This window comes from Rhinoderma darwinii, chromosome 2 (genome assembly GCF_050947455.1).
Source record: "Rhinoderma darwinii isolate aRhiDar2 chromosome 2, aRhiDar2.hap1, whole genome shotgun sequence".
Lineage (NCBI taxonomy): Eukaryota > Metazoa > Chordata > Amphibia > Anura > Rhinodermatidae > Rhinoderma > Rhinoderma darwinii.
In genome coordinates this window covers 117,757,522-117,777,938 of record NC_134688.1, presented here as the reverse complement: position 1 = coordinate 117,777,938, position 20,417 = coordinate 117,757,522, and the positions used below count along the sequence as shown (strand labels likewise).

The window sequence follows — 20,417 nt, the reverse complement described above, 5'->3', positions numbered from 1 at the left end:
CGCGTGTCGCGCCTGATTCGTGCAACAGTAGATAAAGAAATGAAGCAAAAAATAAAAGCACTTCCTGCATTTCTTTTTCTAAACAGCAAAACCGCGTGTCATAAGGATGGCATATGCGTGAAAATCACGCAGCCACGCACCATTCACTGATGACACACGGAACTGCAAAACACACACGCTCGTGTGAATCCGGCCTAAGGCACATGTACGATAAGTTAATTTGATTAAATTCTTAATCCACCTTTCAATATAAAAAACACGCAGTGTAAACGATAATAAGTTGACCTGAGGTGTGGAAATTAAATCTGCAGCATGTCCATTTGTGCTGCGTTTTTGTTGCTTTTCTGTTCCGGGTTTTCCCCATTGAATTCAATGGGGATTCAAAACCCACAACAGAAAGCCAAGTGCTTGTGACTTTTGTGGCGGAATCGCAGCGATTCTGCCGTAAAAAATCACAAGTAAGAAAAAAAAGTTATACTTACCTAGAATTCCCTGTTTCCTTTCCAGTCCAGCCTCCTGGGATGACGTTTCATCCCATGTGACCGCTGCATCCCATGTGACTGCTTTCCACAGCAGAAATTCCAGCCGAAAAATCGCACCGCAATGTGGTGCGGTTTTACGAACGGAATGTGCTGCGGGTTCCAGGTTGGATACGCTGCAGAGTTTTTACTCAGCGTATCCGACCCATGGGAATCGGGCCTAAGACTTTGTTCCCACATTGCGATTTGTTGCAGATTTTAAGTTAAAGGAGGATGGAGTTCTATCTTACATTTCCCATCCCTCATGAAACCAATTCTGGCTTTGGCTCAAAAATCTGCATCAAAATCTGAAACAAATAGCGATGTGTGAATATATCCTAAAGCTCCCTCCTCCAATTTATGGCAGACTATGGTATTTAATTAGGACACGGACTATAGACTCAAAATTGCTGATCGACTAAAAACTGCTGGTAGGATCTTAGGACTTATATGAATTTCCACTGGAATCACAGCTGTTGGATGCATTGATAACAATATACTAGGGAACTGTCATTTAGGGCAGATTCACACGAACGTTGCGTTTTTGCGCACGCAAACAACGCAGCGTTTTGCGAGCGCAAAAACCATTTGACAGCTGCATGTGTCATGCGTGTATGATGCGCGGCTGCGTGATTTTCGCGCAGCCGGCATCATAGAGATGAGGCTTGTCAACGCCCGTCACTGTCCAAGGTGCTGAAAGAGCTAAATCTTTCAGCACCCTCGACAGTGAATGCCGAACACAACAGCGAAAAACCTGTAAAAAAAAAAGATAAAGTTCCTACTTACCGAGAACTTCCCGGCCGTTGCCTTGGTGACGCGTCCTTGGTGACGCGTCCTTGGTGACGCGCCTCTCTTGACATCGGGCCCCACCTCCCTGGATGACGCAGCAGTCCAAGTGACCGCTGCAGCCTGTGATTGGCTGCAGCCTGTGCTTGGCCTGTGATTGGCTGGAGCTGTCACTTGAACTGAAGTGTCATCCCGGGAGGTCGGACTGCAGGAAGGAGACAGGAGTAATCGGTAAGTTAGAACTTCGTTTTTTTTTACAGGTTAATGTATTTTGGGATCGCAAGTCACTGTCCATGGTGCTGAAACAGTTTAACTCTTTCAGCACCATGGACAGTGACTATCTCCTGACGTCGCGTACCGATAATTTTTTTGCCGGGATCGGCCAAAACGAGTTTGGCCGAACCCGGTGAAGTTCGGTACGCTTGTCCGGCTTCGCTCATCGCAAAGACACTCCGTTTGGATGTTCGGAAACAGAAAAGCACGTGGTGCTTTTCGGTTTTCATTCATCCTTTTCACTGCTGTTGCGCGAATCACGCTCGTCCCACGGAAGTGCTTCCGTGTGGTGCGCGTGATTTTCACGCACCCATTGACTTCAATGGGTGCGTGATGCGCGAAATACGCAGAGTTATTGAACCTGTCGCGCTTTTTGCGCAGCAGACAAACGCTGCGCAAAAAGCACGGACTGTCTGTACTGCCCCATAGACTTGTATTGGTCCATGCGTGCCGCGTGAAAACCACGCGGCCCGCACGGACCGAATACACGCTCGTGTGAATCCCCCCTTATGCAAACTGTTAATTTGATTAAATTCTTAATCCTCCTTTCAATATAATGTTGCTGTTTGAACCTCCCCAACCAAGTATTATTTAATAAAAATTACAGAACAAGAATATGTTCACACGTAGCGGATTAGCTGTGTTTTTTTTTTGTCCAGATTTGCGAATGGAAAATCTGCAGCGTAATACAGTAGCTGCAAAGTGTATACAATTTTAACAAATCTCATCCACATGCTGCGGAAAAATTCCACAGAGAAAACGTTCATAAATTGACCAGTGGTGCGGATATTAAAACGTTGCAATTTTTTGCAGATTTTCCCCATTGAGTAAGGAATTTAATAATCTAAAAAAAAATGCTAATGTTGCAATTTTTGCTGCTAAAACGCTGCGCATCCGCAGCAAAAATTGCATGTAGAAAAAAAACCACCTAATTCCTGTTCAAAATAGAGAAACGTCCATACTTATCTAACGAGGTTTGCCCTAGCAACGACTCCTCGTCCCCTCATCTGTTCTCTGTGATGTTTGCCTCCTGTTGTGACGTGAGGAGCAGGGACGCATCACTATGGTAACGCAACAGGAGGTGAGAGGGAACGGTAATCTGCACCAAATGAAACACAATTTGGTGCAGAATTTTCCGCCACGTATCCGACCCCTTTGAACATAGCCTAAAAGGTTTTTGGGTACTTATATAAGGGGCAGTATTACTGAAAAATGGCAGATTACGACTCGGTGCCTAGGTGAGCACCAACTGTAAATGTAAGGCTGGGTTCACACGAGCACATTAACGTCCGTAATGGACGGACGTATTTCGGGCGGAAGTCCCGGACCGAACTCAGTGCAGGGAGCCGGGCTCCTAGCATCATAGTTATGTACGACGCTAGGAGTCCCTGCCTCTCCGCGGAACTACTGTCCCGTACTGAAAACATGATTACAGTACGGGACAGTTGTCCTGCAGAGAGGCAGGGACTCCTAGCATCGTACATAACTATGATGCTAGGAGCCCGGCTCCCTGCAGTGTGTTCGGTCCGGGACTTGCGGCCGAAATACGTCCGTCCATTACGGACGTTAATGTGCTCGTGTGAACCCAGCCTATCTCTGACACAACTGAAATAGTCCTTGCAAATCCAGACAGATGGATTGTGTACAGTATTCCCTGAGTAAGCGATCAGTTGTATGTTTTGCTGTAGTTTTGAGAAAAACGCCAGATTAAACAAAATACCCAGACCATGCAGCATTTAAAAAGAACGCCACTGAACCCCAAAATGCAACAAACTAAAATGCTCTGTATGTAGCTGTAATATAGACTTTAAAATAACATCTGGCCACATCATTTTAGACATAAGGAAAACGCAGTGAAAAGCGCTACCCAAACACGCAGCAAAACTCTGTGTGAATCCAGCCTTAGGGTACGGTACGTACCCAATAGCGTAAACACAGCAGAATTTTTACCGGATTATATGAGTGGAAATTCTGCTACATTTTTGGAACATCAATTGCAATGCTGCAGAATTAAATTCCGTTTAGAATGTCAATTTCCGACTGCTTTTCCTGCGGGTTTTAAAATTTGTTTGATTTCATCTACTTTGCTACTGCTGTAAACACTGCAGAATTTCGGGAGAGAAAATCCTGTCAGAAATGTGGTTGTGTTTACAATACTTAGGGCTCCTTCACACTTCCATGTGATAATACAGATCAAATACGGATGTGCGATACAGATCTTTTTTGTTTCCGTATTGTATCAGTTTTTTGTTTTTCGTATTTTGTTATAATGTTTTTCATCTGTATTTGTATGTTTTTTTTAGTTAAAGGATTGACTATTTTTTTCCTGTTTTTATAATGTTGCTGAAATGCAAATGTAAGCGCTGCAGAATTTCGGCAACAGAATTCTGTGCGGAAATTCCGCAGCATTTACAGTAGCAGCAAAATGGATGAGATTCAGAAAATCTCATGCCCATGCTGCGGAAAAAAAAGCAGCGTAAACGATAATAAATTTACGTGCGGTGCGGAAATTAAATCCGAATCCGCAGCATGTCAATTTATGCTGCGTTTTTGTTGCTTTTCTGTTGCGGGTTTTCCCCATTGAATTCAATGGGGATGCAAAATCCACAACAGAAAGCCAAGTGTTGCAACATTTGCGGCGTATTCACGCAATTGCCCTGCAAAAAAAATAAAATCATACTTACCCAGAATGCCCTTCTTCGTGAAGTCCGGCCTCCTGGGATGACGTTGCATCCCATGTGACCGCCGCTGCAGCCAATCGCTGCAGCTGTCACATGGGATGATACGTCATCCCAGGAGGCAGGCCTGGATGATGTCAGAGGGCCGGCCTTCTGGGATGACGTATCATCCCATGTGACCGCCACTGCAGTCAATCACAGGCTGCAGATTCATCCACGGAGGCTGGACCGGACTGCACAAGAGGGACGCGTTGCCATAGCAACGGCCAACGTTAAGTATGAGCGTTTTTTACTGCTGCTTTCAGCGGTTTACGGACGAAATGTACTGCGGGTTCCAGGTTGGATATGCTGCTTTGTTTTTACGCAGAGTATCTGTCCCATGGAAACCCGGCCTAAAAAGCCAAACAAATACACACATGTGAACTATGCAAAAACGGACCATTTGTTTTTTTAAATCAACCCATTAACATGCTGCGTAGTGGGGGGAAAAAACCGGCATGCGCATACATTTTTTTAAAATGTATTGCCACTGTTTTTCAATGAATTAATACAGATTCGATATACGGAAGTGTAAATAAGCCCGTAAGCTGATAAATATCCAGAGGGCATGTATGTACCCTATATTCCACTTAGATGTTTAGATGTGGAGGCAGTTTATCAGAAAGGAAGAATCAACTTCTTAAAAGTAACTTATGTAGATGGTCATACTCTGCAGCTTACAATTTATACTCATTTAAATAAATTAGAACAAATAAATGTACCCCTTTAATGTAGGCAGAAAGAAATCTGTTTGGAATCCTCTTAACATAACGATCAGTGTCAGTCATAAGCAGCTTAATTAACTGGCTCCTCACACTGTGCAGCTGCAAAGACGTCATTTATGGCGAGCTTCAATTACATTTTATTTTTTATTGTTGCTGCCAGTGCTGCATACAAATAAGTTGTCATTGGAAATTGTTACATTTGTGATTTGCAATCAGAATTTGCAGAATAATATTGCTTCAGGAATAACTTAACTTGATGTGCTTGGCTGCTTCGTTCTTGTGCTTCGTGCTTTCAAGGAAAAGCACCTAATAGCTATATTACAATGTCAAATATTTATTTGGAAAGCCTGAGAAATAAACTTTTGAATAAGGCATGTGTTCAGCACTTGAATTGTACAGATAAGGGTATTAAGGGTAAGTTCAAAGGTAGTGTAAATCATACCTCCCAACTTTCAAGCATCACAAAGAAGGACACGGCATGTGACACGTGTAGCGTTTCTTTTAAGCCATGCCTCTAATCCCACCCAATCCCCACCAGTATAATGTGCATCCCACACATTATAATGCCAAGTACCTGCCCCCTGGCAGTATAATGCCAAATAGCTGCCACCATACAGTATAATGCCCCCATAGATGCCCTCAAATAGTATAATCCCCACACAGATGCCCCCATGCAGCATAATGCGCAAACAAATACCCCCATACAGCATAATGCCATAGATGCCCCCATAGCTGCCCCATACAGTATAATGCCCCCATACAGTATAATGCCCACACAGATGCCCCCATACAGTATAATGCCTCCATAGCTGTCCCACACAGTATAATGCCCCATAGCTGCCCCAACACAGCTTAATGCCCCCATACAGCATAATGCCCCCATAGCTACCTCATACAGTATAATGCCCCCTAGCTGCCCTTATACAGTATAATGCCCCAAAAGCTGCCCCTAGTGCCAGTGCCCACATATAAAGTGTCAATGCCCTTATAGATAGTGCTACAGTGCCCATATAAATAGTGCCCATGTAGATAGTGCCCCATATAGTGCCACAGTGTCCATGTTGATAGTGCCACACCCACTTGAAGATATCCACCCCCTGTAGATAGCAAAACCCAACCATTCCTGCAAATAGCGCCATTGGGACTCCCTCTAGGAGCGGAATCCCCAGCCAGAGCACAGGCCAAGGATTCCGATCTTAGAGGGTAGCCCTGATGTCACTGTCCATATATGGACATATATGGACAGTGAAGTCAGTGGCTACTCCTTGAGCGGAATCCCCGTTGCTGACTCTGGCCTTGGATTCCGCTGCAGTAGGAGCACCTGACGTCAATATCCTTATATGGACAGTGACCTCAGGGGTTTCCTCTTGGAGCGGATCCCCCGGCCATATCATCGGCAACGGGGATTCCGCTCAATCAGTAGCCACTGATGTCATTGTCCATATATGGACAGTGACATGAAGGACTTCCCCGAGCACCACGCTTAAAGTAGCACTGTGCCCAGGGAGTCCACGGCCGATGGTTCAGTATTGGGTTCAGTATCAGGTTCAACTGTATCTACATCCTGAGGATGTTGATACAGTTGACAGCGGGACATACCCCCGGCCGGCCGGGACACCGCCCAGAATCCGGGACTGTCCCGCTGAATCCGGGAAGGTTGGGAGGTGTATGTAAATACTGTGGATTTTCCGCAATGGATTTCGTTATGGAAAATCCGCAGCATAATACAGTAGCAGCAGAGGGGATTAGATTTGAACAAATCTCATCCACACGCTGCGTAAACGATGAGCGTAAAAGATTTCTTCAAATTTTTGTAAATGCTGCGGAATTTCCACACAAAATTCCACTACGCGGGAACACATTTTTGAATCAGCGAATGATAGGTGAGGATTCCAAAGATGGAATATCCTGTGGATATGCTATAGGTGGTCAAGAAGAAAATTAATTGACCCTTTAGGCTATGTCCACACAGGGTGGATACGCTGCATAAAGGTACGAAAAACCACACCAAATTGTGGTGCGTTTTTTGGCTGAAATGTCCGCTGCGGAAAACTGCACGTAAAAAAAACAAACAAAAAAAACCACATACTTACCCACAGACCGGCCTCCTGGGATGACGTTTTATCCCATGTGACCGCTGCAGCCTGTGATTGGCTGCAGTGGTCACACGGGATGAAACATTATCCCAGGATGCCGGCCTGGATGAAAAAGCACAGAATTCTGGGTAAGTATAAGATCATTTTTTTGTAGCTGTGTTTTTTGCGACAGAATCACAGCTTCTCCATCGCAATAAAGCGCAACATATGCTATTTGTTGCGGGGTTTACCTCCCCGTTGAATTCAATTGGGAAAACCCGCAACACAAAAGCAGCGATTATGCAAATACAATTGACATGCTGTGGATAAAAAAAAACGAACCCCATGTCAATTTCTGAGCATTTTTTCCGCTGATCATTTACGCAGCGTGTGGATGAGATTCACTGCTACTGTATTCAGGGGCGGTTTTCCGCAATGAAATCCATTGCGGAAAATCAACAGTATTTAAGTTACATGTGCACTTACCCGATTAGTGCGTTTTTTATGCGGTTTTAGGTGCCGTTTTTACATTTTAACGCGGAAGTGTGGTTTTATGCTGCTGCTTTTGGTGTGTTTTTTTCTAAACTTATCAGATACAATTCTAAGGCGGAAATGAAAGTTAAATTGACATGCTGCAGATTTTGAAATATGCACCACAGGTCAATTTACATGCTGAAAATTTCCGCAACATGTAGATGACATTACTTGTAGACTCATTTAGGCTTCGTTCCCATCTGTGTCGGGACTCCTCTCATGGGTTCTGTGAGAACTTTCGGTCAGGGGAATTCATGAACGGAATCCAAATTGAAACCGTAGGTTTCTGTTTGCATCACCATTGATTTCACTGGTGATGGATCCGGTGCAAATGTTTTCAGTTTTTCACCATTGTGTAAGGGTTCCGTTGTTTTGACGGAGCACAGTCGACTACGGTATTGATTCCGTCAAAACAACGGAACCCTTAGACAACGGTGACAAACGAAAACTATTTGTTTCAAATCCGTCACATTTGAAATCAATGGTGATGCAAGGTTTCCGTTTGTTTCAATTTGGATTCCCTTCATGGGAGGCCGGACTACACGCAGAGAAGTCAGAGGGGGTAAGTATGAACGCTTTCTTCCGCAATGGAAATTCCATCCGAAAAACCGCACCGCAACGTCGTGCGATTATTCGAATGGAATGTACTGGGGTTCCCAGGTCAGACACGCTGCGTGATTATAACGCAGCGTATATGACCCTTGGGAACCCGGCCTTAAGCTCCAGCTTTCAGACTCTTTCAAACAGAGGTAATCTCCTCAGACTCCTCAGGGTTGTCTGTGATGTGATCACCCCTTCAAATACAAAAAGTAAAGTTAATGGTTAAAATTGAAAATTAATATTCTGCTTCTGCTTCTACATGCAGAAGAGAGCTGTGGAAGCCTTTCGCTGTCAGACGCTAAAGTCAGTCAGTATCCCTAAAATAAAGAAAGCTTTTTCCTAGATTAACTGCTTATAGATAAGTGTTTATTCAGATGAGTATTATTAAAACTCAGCCAAATTCAGTCCCTGAAAAACTGATGATTTTGAATCGTTTTTTTGTGCGATTGCCTTCATTTCGTCAGCTTTTACCATCTGGATGGCATCAGTGTATCATCTGTTTTTCATGTCCGTGAAAAAAAAATGGAAGAATGTTTTTAATTGTCCCAATCCACTAAAAACACACCCAGGATAGTCCGTGAAAAAAAACCACCTCATGTCTGAATTGGCCTAAATGGGTCAGTGTTCGGTCTGTGTGCTCTCCATTCTAGACTCGGAGAGCACCTGGACGTGAAAAACATATGTCTGAATGAGCACTAAAGAGCCCACTACAACAGAATACGTTTGACAGTCTGCAGTAACCATCTTGGGAGAGTCTTTGAGACTCTTCTAGGATAAATGACACCACCATTGCCCTTCGCTTGACATTTTCCCCATGCATATGCAAGCAGTAAAGGCATACAGTGGAAACTTCTGAAATATTCAAGAATGCTTTTGATTTGCAGCAGACAGATGTTATTTTGACTGTATCTATGTCTTTATCAGGCTGAAAAGTTGCGTCTTCCAAGCCATCTGCCTTTCCATCTATCCTATTTCCATGAGAGCTCTTTATAATTCTGTCTCCTTGTAGTTGCCCTTGTTTTATCAGCATAACATTTATCTTTGAATTTGCTTCTGCTGACCATTAAACGTCGCTACTAGAAAACATTGTGCATTATGAGATAAACTAATTCAAGGGCTTTAATAGATGACAGATTTGACTGATATCAGGGGGTGGCTGTGACCCATTGCTGGCTGCTTTTTATTGTACTATGCGACCATCAGTGTCTTTTGAGTAGTTGAACGTTGTAATGGGAAAAGCAAGAGTGCAGCCAGATGGAAAACTTAATATTACGGGGAAATAGTATATTCTGGCATTTCCATTCATCAGCAGAAATGGTGAAAACAGTGGGTATTTAAAAGGACATATTCTCCAGGGACTCATCAAATGCTTTAATTGCAGGTGGTACTCAGGAATGGGACAAGTTTTCTTGGTCCCGTACCATCCTCAGTCCCTGAAGGTCAGCATCATAGTTGTAAGATGGACAATCATTTAGCCCACAGCTATAAGCCCTGATTTACCCAGTAACATGTACATTTGGCTTTGCTGAACATCCATGTTATGTCTGTACATGTAACGTCCATACGTATATACACGGTTGTGTCATCATACCTCATTATAATCCACTTAGACATAGTGTTTGATCAACTGTAGAAATATATCTAAAGGCAGAGTATTGTTTTTTATTTAATTTAATCCATACATTGTGCCCCTTTCCTCAATGGCGGCTGCCTACACCACCTACCCTTGGTGGACATAATCATTTTGGTATAGGTGTGTTTGGAAGTATTGTGATTTCCAATTTACCAATGTTGTTTTTGAATAGCCTGAAAGGTTTACTGCAGATTCAAAGATTGTTCCCATATTTTGTCATTTTTGAGATATTTGTCATGAGTAGTATATGTATACAGATATTTTTGTTATGAGCAGAACTATTTTAAAGTGGATCTGTCACCTGAATATGCTACCCTGTTATAATAGAGGTCTGCTGTTGTGTAGGGCTAATTTTTGTAAAAACACCCAGCTGCAGACTCATCTGCTATACCCATGAGCCCAGCGCTTCCTCCCACCCTCACCAGTGCTAAATGATGTATGGCTGTAATAGGATTATACAGTGGCAGCCATGACTCAGACTGAGGAGAGTGGGCAGACGGGGAAAAAAAATTGGACTCATGAATATGACAAGGATGAGTCCACATGAGCTGGGATTTTTTTTTTGGTGCTAAAAATGGGTCCAGCACCACAGCAGATCTGTACTAATAATGGGACGGTATTAAAGGGGTAGATTTATTAGAAAAAAAATTACTTTAGTGCAATTATACTAAACTGAATATGTGAAAATGATGGTTAATAATGTAATGACCGAATATAAATAAGTCAGTATTTTGGGGGGAAATAGTTTGGGATTGATGAGTTAAACGTCTAATACATTTGGATAAATCAATATTTGTGGAGGAATAGTGCCACCTACTGTCTTACTTGCAGAGCGTGCACGGAAAGGGAGCATGGTCTGGCTCCAAAATCACACACGCTCTGTCAATACTGTGTGACGTGTCTCCCTTCACGAAATATTGCATACGCCACGGTTGATCCGCGTTGAATTTTGGAATTGGGACCTCTTGGATATAATGAGTGGTGCTACATAGACGCTATTTATTTCTTCCTGCAGAAAATGTCCGTCACAGAACGCATTTATAAGAAGTTTCTTCTCCTTAACTGCTGAATTACTCCTCTTTTCTTCAAGAAGAGGTTCCTCAGGAGATTCAGTGTGTAGTACACATTACTGTGCCCAGGGCCATCCTTAGGATAGATGGCGCCATGTGCGAAATATTCTTTCGGCGCCCCACACCCCTCATAAAAAAAATGCCCCATAAAAAAATATAATGTCTCCCCACAGTATAATGCCTTTTAGTGACCCAGGTAGTATAATGCCCTTTATAGTGCCTCCACACAGTATAATGCCCCCTTTAGTGCCCCACACAGTATAATGTAGGCTAAGTGCCCACACACAGTATAATTCTCCTTTAGTGCCCCCCATACAGTATAATGCCACCATAGCTGCCTCATACAGTATAATAATAATATTTAATAATATAATATATTACAACCCCTTTAAGGACACAGTATTTTGTCCTCTAAGTGTGCCCACACAATATAATGCCCCCTAAGTGCGACACACAGTATATTGCCCCCAGTTGTGCCCCTACACAGTATAATGTCCCCCACACAGTATAATGCCCCCTCAGTGCCCCCCCCCCCACAGTATAATGTCCCCCCTCCCCTGGGTGCCACACACAGCCCCCCTTGTAGATAGTGCCCCTGTAGATTGTGCCATACTGCCCCCTGTAGACTCTGCCATACAGCCCCCCTGTAGTGCCATACAGCCCCCACCTCCCCCTTATAGACAGTGCCCCACACCTTCCCCTTGTTGATAGTGCCATACAGCCCCCCACTTCCCCTTTGTAGAAAGTGACAAACAGCCCCCCCACCTCCCCCTTGTAGACAGCACCATACAGTCCCCCACCATCCCCTTGTAGACAGTGCCCCTTAACAAATAAAACAAAAACTTTATACACCCCTAGTCCCCGTTCCTGCATCGAACGGAGTTGCTTTACAACGCCAACGGAATCCTTTCGTAGGCCAGCATGATCCAGTGACGTCATCATGCTGGCCTGCGCAGGGATCCAGTCCCTCAGACTGATAGGATGCAGGCCGAGCGGCCTGTAGACTAGTAAATGCCAGAGCAGGGAGATACCTCCCACCTCTGCTATAGTGTTCAATAGTATCTGCGTCCTAAGGACGCAGATACTTTTGAATGTGGCATTACTACCACTGTAGCAGCCATAGCGGCGCCACCGCGCATGGGGTGCCTGTGCCGGAGGGCGGCACGTGCCCCCTAATTCCGTGGGCCCTGTAGCCGCCACTATGGCTGCTACAGCGGTAGTTACGCTGAGAGCAGAGAAGGAGCAGCTGGGCTCGGCGACTCTGCAGCTGCCTTTCTGCCCAGGCGCTCCTTCTCTCCTCTCGGTGTAACTACTGCTTAAGAAACACAAGCAAGGGAAGGGAGCGAGTGCAGCGCCCCCTTCCACCTGCTGGAGTGATGCACCCCAAAGGCCGGCCCTGACTGTGTCCCAGCTGCTACAGAGTGTAAAAATACAGCTGCTACAGACCTTCTTAAAGGCTATGTACACCTTTTGAAATACTTTTTTTTCCTCTTTTGATAAAAATGTCTATCAGTGTGATTGGTGCAACTTTCAAAATACTTTTTATTAAAAATTATTTTTACTTTTTGAGATACAGCTGCTTTTTATTCTGTATATAGAGCAGCTGTATCGTGCGCTGAGACCTGGGACTGATGGGTTCAGTGACAGCGCACGCAGGATCCACCTGTAATAGATCACATCTAAGTTATGAACGTAGATGGGATCGATAGCAGCTCGATCCTGCGTGTCAGAGACAAGCAGGATCCCCTGACATTGAACCCGACAGTCCTGCGGACCTGACAGATACAGGTTTGAGCACTAGATACAGCTGCTCTGTATACTGGATACAAAGCAGCTGTATCTCAAAAAGTACAAATAATTTTTAATAAAAAGTATTTTGAAAGTTCCAACAATCGCACTAATAGACATTTATATATATAAAAAAACAACAAATAAAATTTTTTTTTAAAAGTGTACATAGCCTATAAAAGGATGTGGCATGTTTCATATCATTTACTTTTTTCTCTGCAAAAAGAGGTTCTGCAGCAATTTGCTGTGTATTATAAGGAATAATGTAGACCCTACTATAAATGATTAAGAATACCAGGAGTCACCTTTGAGTTCCATGACCTGTGTAAATGCATTCAACCTACAGCCTTGTGCTTTTATATTGATATGGAACTCTTCAGTGACTGCTAATATTCTTATCATTTACAAGGGGAGGGGCATTATTCTATAATCAATAAATCGTATTAGTACTTCTAAAAGTTTTACGAGAACACTTCTGTTTTTAGGCCTGGCTGCTTCTGTAAAATTAGTCTGGCTTACTATAATGTTACAGTATTTATTAGCCATCTATTAAAACAAATGATGCCATTTTATAGTTTGTGGCTCATCAGTAGATATAGACTGCCATGGATTTACCTTTTATTTCAAGGCTATAATCCTGAGGCTGAGATACTGCTGGTAAATACTTTCCCTGGTATAAATGGTTTATAATCAGGCCATATGTGGCAGCAGTCGTGGGAAGCAGAGTAGTATGCTATGCAAATGCCATCTAAAATCTATTGCTATTAAAGGAGTTGTCCCCTACCGGACAACTGATGACCTATCCATCGGATAGGCCATCAGTATATCATCGGTGCGGTTTCCGACACCCAGACCCCGCACCATTCAGCTGCTCCGGTGGCCTGCGGGAACCGGATGTTATTGCACATAATGCAATGTACGGAGCCGGAAGTAGTTGGCTCCGTACATTGAATAGCGTCCGTGCTGCAAAACTGCAGCTCTGCTCCTATTCATTTGAATAGGAGCAGAGCTGCAGTACTGCAGCTCGGCCGCCATTCCGTGGCCGGAGCCAACTGCTTCCGGCATGTACGTCCGGTGCCTGGAGGCAGCCGGAGGGGCTTGACGTGCGGGGGCCGGGTGTCGGACCCGCACCGATGATATACTAATGACCTATCTGGTGAATAGGTCATCAGTTGAGCGGTAGTGGACAACCCCTTTAACTTAAGATGGAAAGGTAAACATTTAATTTGCATCATTACTTAACTTTATTAGATCCTCATAGTTACTGTTAAAGAATAAGTGTCTACTTGAAAAGATTTGTACAAAAAGGCTCCTCTGCCGTGTGCAGGAAACTGTACGGCTACACACAGAATCCCCTGCGGTATCCATACGGAGACACATGGACTCTGTGTGCCACTGCATGGTGTTCCATGGGGTGCCCTATGTTGGATTTATTCTACATAAAAAGGAGCCCAATAGAACATGGCAGAATTGTTTTCTGTCAGATTCAAATAGAAACCCCCCCAAAAAAACCTCCATATAAAAATCGGTGGCATGCGGACGTACAGTAGAGCCACATAGAACCTTTGTATGACATATTATGGCTTCCTACAACTCAAAGGTTGCACGGTGCTGTAATACAGCAATGTGCATGGGGCCTTAGGCTGGCTGAGAGCGACAATGCACCAATCACCTAGATGCCCTGCTTATTAGTTATCTGCCCTGAGCAATGTATTTACATATATTTACGGGGCTCGTTACAGTTACAGTGTGTGTATCAGAGCTGTGTCTTCTAACGATTCCTCACCTGTGTGTCCATCACATGACCATGGACAGAATTGTATCCACTGGAAGTAAACAATGAAAGTTCCTACTGAACAACAAGTAGATCGGAAAACTGTGAGGAATTACAGAAAGTATATTGGAAAACTGTATAACTTTTATGTGTACAAAAAAATAACATTCATTTTCTGAAACCGGACAACCTGTCTAAGTAAATTGTTAGAGCAGGGCCAAATCAAGTTTAATGGAGGCCCCTATGCAAAAAGTCTGGTGGAAGCCCCCTTCCCATAAGCAATGTCATATTCTTTGTGTACATAAAGGTTTGATAATCATTAGAAGATCCCTCTCATGTTGACAAGACCTAATAATAATCTAACCTGTATGAGGGTAACAAGGACATTAACCCCTGAACGACATGTCACATACAGGTACGCGGCAGCCGTTAAGGGGAAGTATGGAGTGGGCTCACGGGCTGAGCTCGCTTCATACTCAGCGGGTGACGGCTGTGTTATACAACCGACACCTCACTGCAACGGGCGGAATCAAAGATCACTTTGATTCCGCCCATTTAACACCTTAAATGCTGCGATCAATCGCGACCGCAGCATTTAAATTGTTAGAATAAGGGGGGCGCCCCCTGTGTCACGGCATCGCACCTGCCTGCAACCGGATCGGCTGGTGATGACGGTTGTTATGGCAGCCTGGGGGCCTAATGAAGGCCGCCAGGTCTGCCATCTTTGTACTCCTTTGAAGACCTTCCTCTGCCAGGGCTTCAAAGGAGACTGTTAGAATAACGATATACTGCAATACATTAGTATTGCAGTACATCATGCAAGCGATCCAACGATTGCTGATTCAAGTCCCCTGGGAGGACTAATAAAAAAAGTAAAAAACAGTCCAATAAAGATTTTTGTAATGTTCCAAAAAATATATATATTAAAAGATAAAAAAAAAAAACCTTTTCCCTTTTAGCAATGTTAAAAAAATAAAAGTTAACATAAATGGTATCGCCACGTCCGTAAAAGTCCGAACTATCACAATATAGCGGTACTTAACCCGCTCGGTAAAGGATGTAAAAAAAAAAGAATGTACCCCAAAATGGTATCGGTAAAAACTACATCTCGGCCTGCAAAATTTAAGCCCTTACGCCTCTAAATTGATGGAAAAATAAAAAGTTATGGCTCTCAGAATATGACGACACAAAGCATTTTTTTTTTTTAGCAGATAGTTTTATTTTTTTAAAAGTGGTAAAACATAAAACAAAATATATAAATTGGGTATTACCATAAGCGTATCAACCTGTAGAATAAGGTAAATATGTAGTTTTTACCGCCTGATGGACGCCGTATTTCCCATTTCACCACACAAATAATTTTTTTCAGATTCCCAGTACATTATGCGGTACAATAAATTGTGCCATGAAAAACTGCAACTTGTCCCGCTAAAAACAAGACCTTATATGTCTATGTCGATGAAGAAATAGAAAAGTTATGGCTTTTGGGAGGCGGGGAGGAAAATACTAAAATGAAAGAACTCAAATTGGCCTGGTCTTTAAGGGGTTAAAGAGAACATTTCACCTCCCCATACATGTGCAGTTGAGTGCAGCATGTAATGGGGAGGGCTGAACAAACCCTGGGGCACTTTAAAAAAATGTTGTACCTCCCTCCGTTATTTAGATATCGGTGCCCTTCCATGGGACGCGCGTTATTCGCGCAACAGTAAAAGAATGAATGTAAACAGAAAAGCACCACGTGCTTTTCTGTTTACAAACATCCAAACGGAGTGTCATAAAGATGGCGGCTGCGCGAAAAGCACGCAGCCGCGCATCCATATGAACAGGACACACGGAGCTGTCACGCTGCTGCCACACGCGCAAAACGCATGCATTTTGTGCAGGCGCAAAACGCTCACGTTTGTCTGAATCCGCCCTAAGCGCTCCACAGCTCTTACACTGTCCGTAGCAGTGATACGCCCCCTTGCCAGTTCGGGTGAAAAGACTGCAATCGCACACTCTCTTTCCTCGCTCTTGCTGTGGCACTGTCCCTATCTGATTGGACAGTGTCACAGCCATAGTAACACACCCCCTTGCCAGTACACGCCCCGTTGACTGTTCAGGGGGTTATTTAAATATCGGGCGCCAAATATAACGGCACCGATATCTAAATAACGGAAAGAGGTAGGAAAAAAATGTAAAGTGCCCCAGGGTTTGTGCAGCCCTCCCCATTACATGCTGCACTCAGCTGCACATGTATAGGGAGGTGAGAGCTTCTCTTTAAAGAAAAAAGGGTTCAAATAAATATTTGAAACGTATTCTCTTTCTGTATCAATAACGTCCACTAGATGGCAGTCCATTACTATAGATTTTTGAGAGAAGAATTTCCTGCTTATGTCATACACTAGTTGGATAATGTACTGAATTGTTATAAAGATATATTGAGAACAAAACTGTAATAAACACCTTATAAAATCAGCACTCAATCTGCTGCTTCTGACAGCGCAATTCACAGTGACTCCCAACACTATGGAGAAGGACAGCGTATGCTCATCCTGCTCTCCAGCCGAGAACGGGGACTAAGGGCCTCTCTTGTTCTTGGCAAAGGTGAGGGTCCGACCCCCACCAAACTTACTTTTATAACATGTCTGAATAGCAGGACAAGAACAAGTGGGATGTTGTGGGACAATCCCTTTAAGTACACTCAAAGAGATAACAAAATTATACAAATAATTGATTTCATTAAGTGGGTGCCTCTTGTCCCACAGTGGCACATCAGCCGTTCCCCTGCCTTGACCACCTCTATTTTATGAATATGGTTCCTGGGGATCTTTGTAAGACAGAATAAAATTATAGGCAGATAGAAATGTCATGTAACAGATGTGCTATTTGCTAAGGGGCCGTTCACATATGTCCGGCTTCCGCTTCAGTTTACCTCCGGCGTGTTGAAGAAAAGCCGGAGGCAAACTGATGCTAGAACGGATCCCATAGTTTCTATGGGATTTGTTCTGGCACGGAGGACATCAGTTGTGGCGCTGTACGGCTCCCTGGGAGCCGGATCTAAAAACGTTGCCTGCATCGTTTTTGGTTCCGGCTCGCAGGGAGGTCCGGCGCCGTATCCTATCTATTTTAATTGTGGCCGGATGAACGCCGGGTGCTGCCGCATCCAGGGCCGCCATCTGGAATTTCTGAGCCCCATACAGCCAAGATCTCTGGGACCCCTCCATTACCAGCGGTGAACAACGGAAAGTGTGGCGCTCATGTTTGTACGTTATACGCGTTAACCGATTTTGGTGCTGATGTCAATTACAGTGAACGAAGCCATGGAGCAGGCAGTTACTAGTTAATGCCCTGGATTTTGTTCAATTTAGCCAAAATGTATCCCACTGTATGGTATATAGTGAGATACGTTGCCTGGGGAGTGGAGCTTTCCCAGGGCTGGAGTCCCCGGGAAGATCTTCTACTAGCGCTCTGCCCAAGGACTCTGAGGCTGTTCCTTAGGCCGGATTCAGACGAACGTGATTTGCGTCCGTGCAGCCCGCGTGGTTTTCATGCGGCTCGCACGAACCTATACAAGTCTATGGGGCAGTGCAGACAGTCCGTGAGTTTTGCTCAGCGTGAGTCCGCTGAAAAAAAACTCACGACATGTTCTATATTTAGTCAATGGTTTGCGTGAAATTCATGCATGCCCCACGGAAGCACTTCCGTGGGACAAACGTTATTTGCGCAATAACAGTAAAAGAATGAATGTAAACAGAAAAGCACCACGTGCTTTTCTGTTTACAAACATCCAAACGGAGTGTCATAAAGATGGCGGCTGCGCGAAAAGCACACAGCGGCGCATCCATATGAACAGGGCACTCGGAGCTGTCAAGTGCCTTTTGCGCACGCAAAACGCACACGCTCGTCTGAATCTGGCCTTATGTCCATATATTTTAGGCTTCGTTCACATCTGCGTCGGGACTCCGTTCATGGGTTTCGTCTGAGGAACTCATGAATGGAAACCAAACTGAAACAAACAGAAACCATAGCTTTGCATTTGCATTACCATTGATTTCAATGGTAACGCATCAGTTGCAATTGGTTTCCGTTTGTCTCCATTCTATAAAGGTTCCCGTTGTTTTGACGGAATCAATAGCTCAGTTGACTCAGTTGCGGTTTTGATGTATTTGTTTTTTTGCAGATAGTTTTATTTTTTTTAAATTGGTAAAACATAAAACAAAATATATAAATTGGGTATTACCGTAAGCGTATCAACCCGTAGAATAAGGTGAATATGTAGTTTTTGCTGCCTGATGGACGCCGTAAAAACAAAACCCCCAAAAAATTGTGTTATCGCTGTTTTTTGCCCATTTCACCCCACAAATATTTTTTTTCCAGATTCCCAGTACATTATGCGTTACAATAAATGGTGCCATGAAAAACTACAACTTGTCCGCAAAAAACAAGACCTTATATGGCTATATCCTTCAGGTCAGCGGGACTGACGGGTTCAGTGTCAGCGGGTCCTGCGAGTCTCTGTCACGCAGGATCGAGTTGTTAGGCCGGGTTCCCACGGGTCGAATACGCTGCATAAAAATCACGCAGCATGTCTGACCTGGAACCCACAGGACATTCCGTCCAAAAAAATCGAACCACAATGTGGTGCGGTTTTTCGGACGGAATTCCCTGTGCGCAAAAAAGCGCTCATACTTACCCCCTCCTCTGACGTCCGCTCCGGCCTCCCTGGTTGATGTTGCAGACCATGTGACTCTGCAGCCTGTGATTGGATGCAGCGGTCACATGGGATGCAACATTCCATGGGAGGCCGGACATGATTTAAATTCCACACCGGAGGTAAATTTATTAACGTTAATGCTGCGTTTTTTCCCGCAGCGTAGGCATGAGATTTACAAAATCTCATCCTCTTTTCTGCTACTGTAAACGCTGCGGAATTTCCGCACAGAATTCCGTTGTGGAAATTCTGCAGCGTTTAGCTACGTGGGAACCCGGCCTTACCGATCACATCTAAATTATAAACAAAGATGTGATCAATAACAGCTTGATCCGACCGCTGTCACTGAACCCGTCAGTCCCCCTGACCTGATGGATTCGCGTCTCAGAACTAGATACAGCTGCTTTGTATACAATAGCAAACATTCTTTTTAATAAAATGTAATTGCCCAGTTGCACCAAACACACTGAGACATTTTTTTTTATTTTTTTTAAGTTTTCAAAGGTTTTTATAGCCTTTAAACAGAATCCCGATATGTCAGACCGCATGTCGGCCACATTTCCCGGACCGAGCACAGTGCAGGGAGCCGGGCTCCTAGCATCATGGTTATCTATGACGCTAGGAGTCTCTGCCTCGCTGCGGGAAAACTGTCCGGTACTGTAATTATGTTTTCAGCACGGGACAGGGGAGGCAGGGACACCTGGCAATGTACATAACTATGATACTAAGAGCCCGGCTCCCTGCACTGTGTTCAGTCCAGGAAATACGGCTGTCATGCGGTCCGTATATCACGGACCGAACACGGTCGTGTGAATTAGGCATTGGGGTTAGTTCACACGTAGTGGAAATACTGCAGTTTTTCCGCAACAGAATTCATTGCAAAAAATCTGCAGCAAATACAGTAGCAACAGGTTGGATAAGATAGAACAAATGTCATCCACACGCTGCGTAAATAGTGAGCCGTAAAAACGCACAGAAAATGACTTGCGGTGCGTAATTTTATTCCGCAGCATGTCAATTGTATTTGTGGAATCGCTGCTTATTTTTTGCAGGTTTTCTCCATTGAATTAAAAAAAATGCAACTCATAAAAAAATTATTCCAGCGCGGCCTCCTGGGATGACGTTTCATCCGATGTGACTGCTAGCAGGCCGGCTAAATGCTGCAGTTTCCGCAGCAAACATTCCGGGCGAAAAACTGCACCACAGTTTGGTGTGGATTTTTGGTCGGAAT

General features: G+C 44.1%; 1 protein-coding gene across 3 annotated transcripts in view; it reads left to right on the top strand.

The window, feature by feature from the left end:
• Positions 1-20,417, top strand: part of CACNB3 (calcium voltage-gated channel auxiliary subunit beta 3) — a 297,646-nt gene that overhangs the window by 106,750 nt on the left and 170,479 nt on the right. The gene's annotated exons all lie outside the window — the stretch shown is intronic.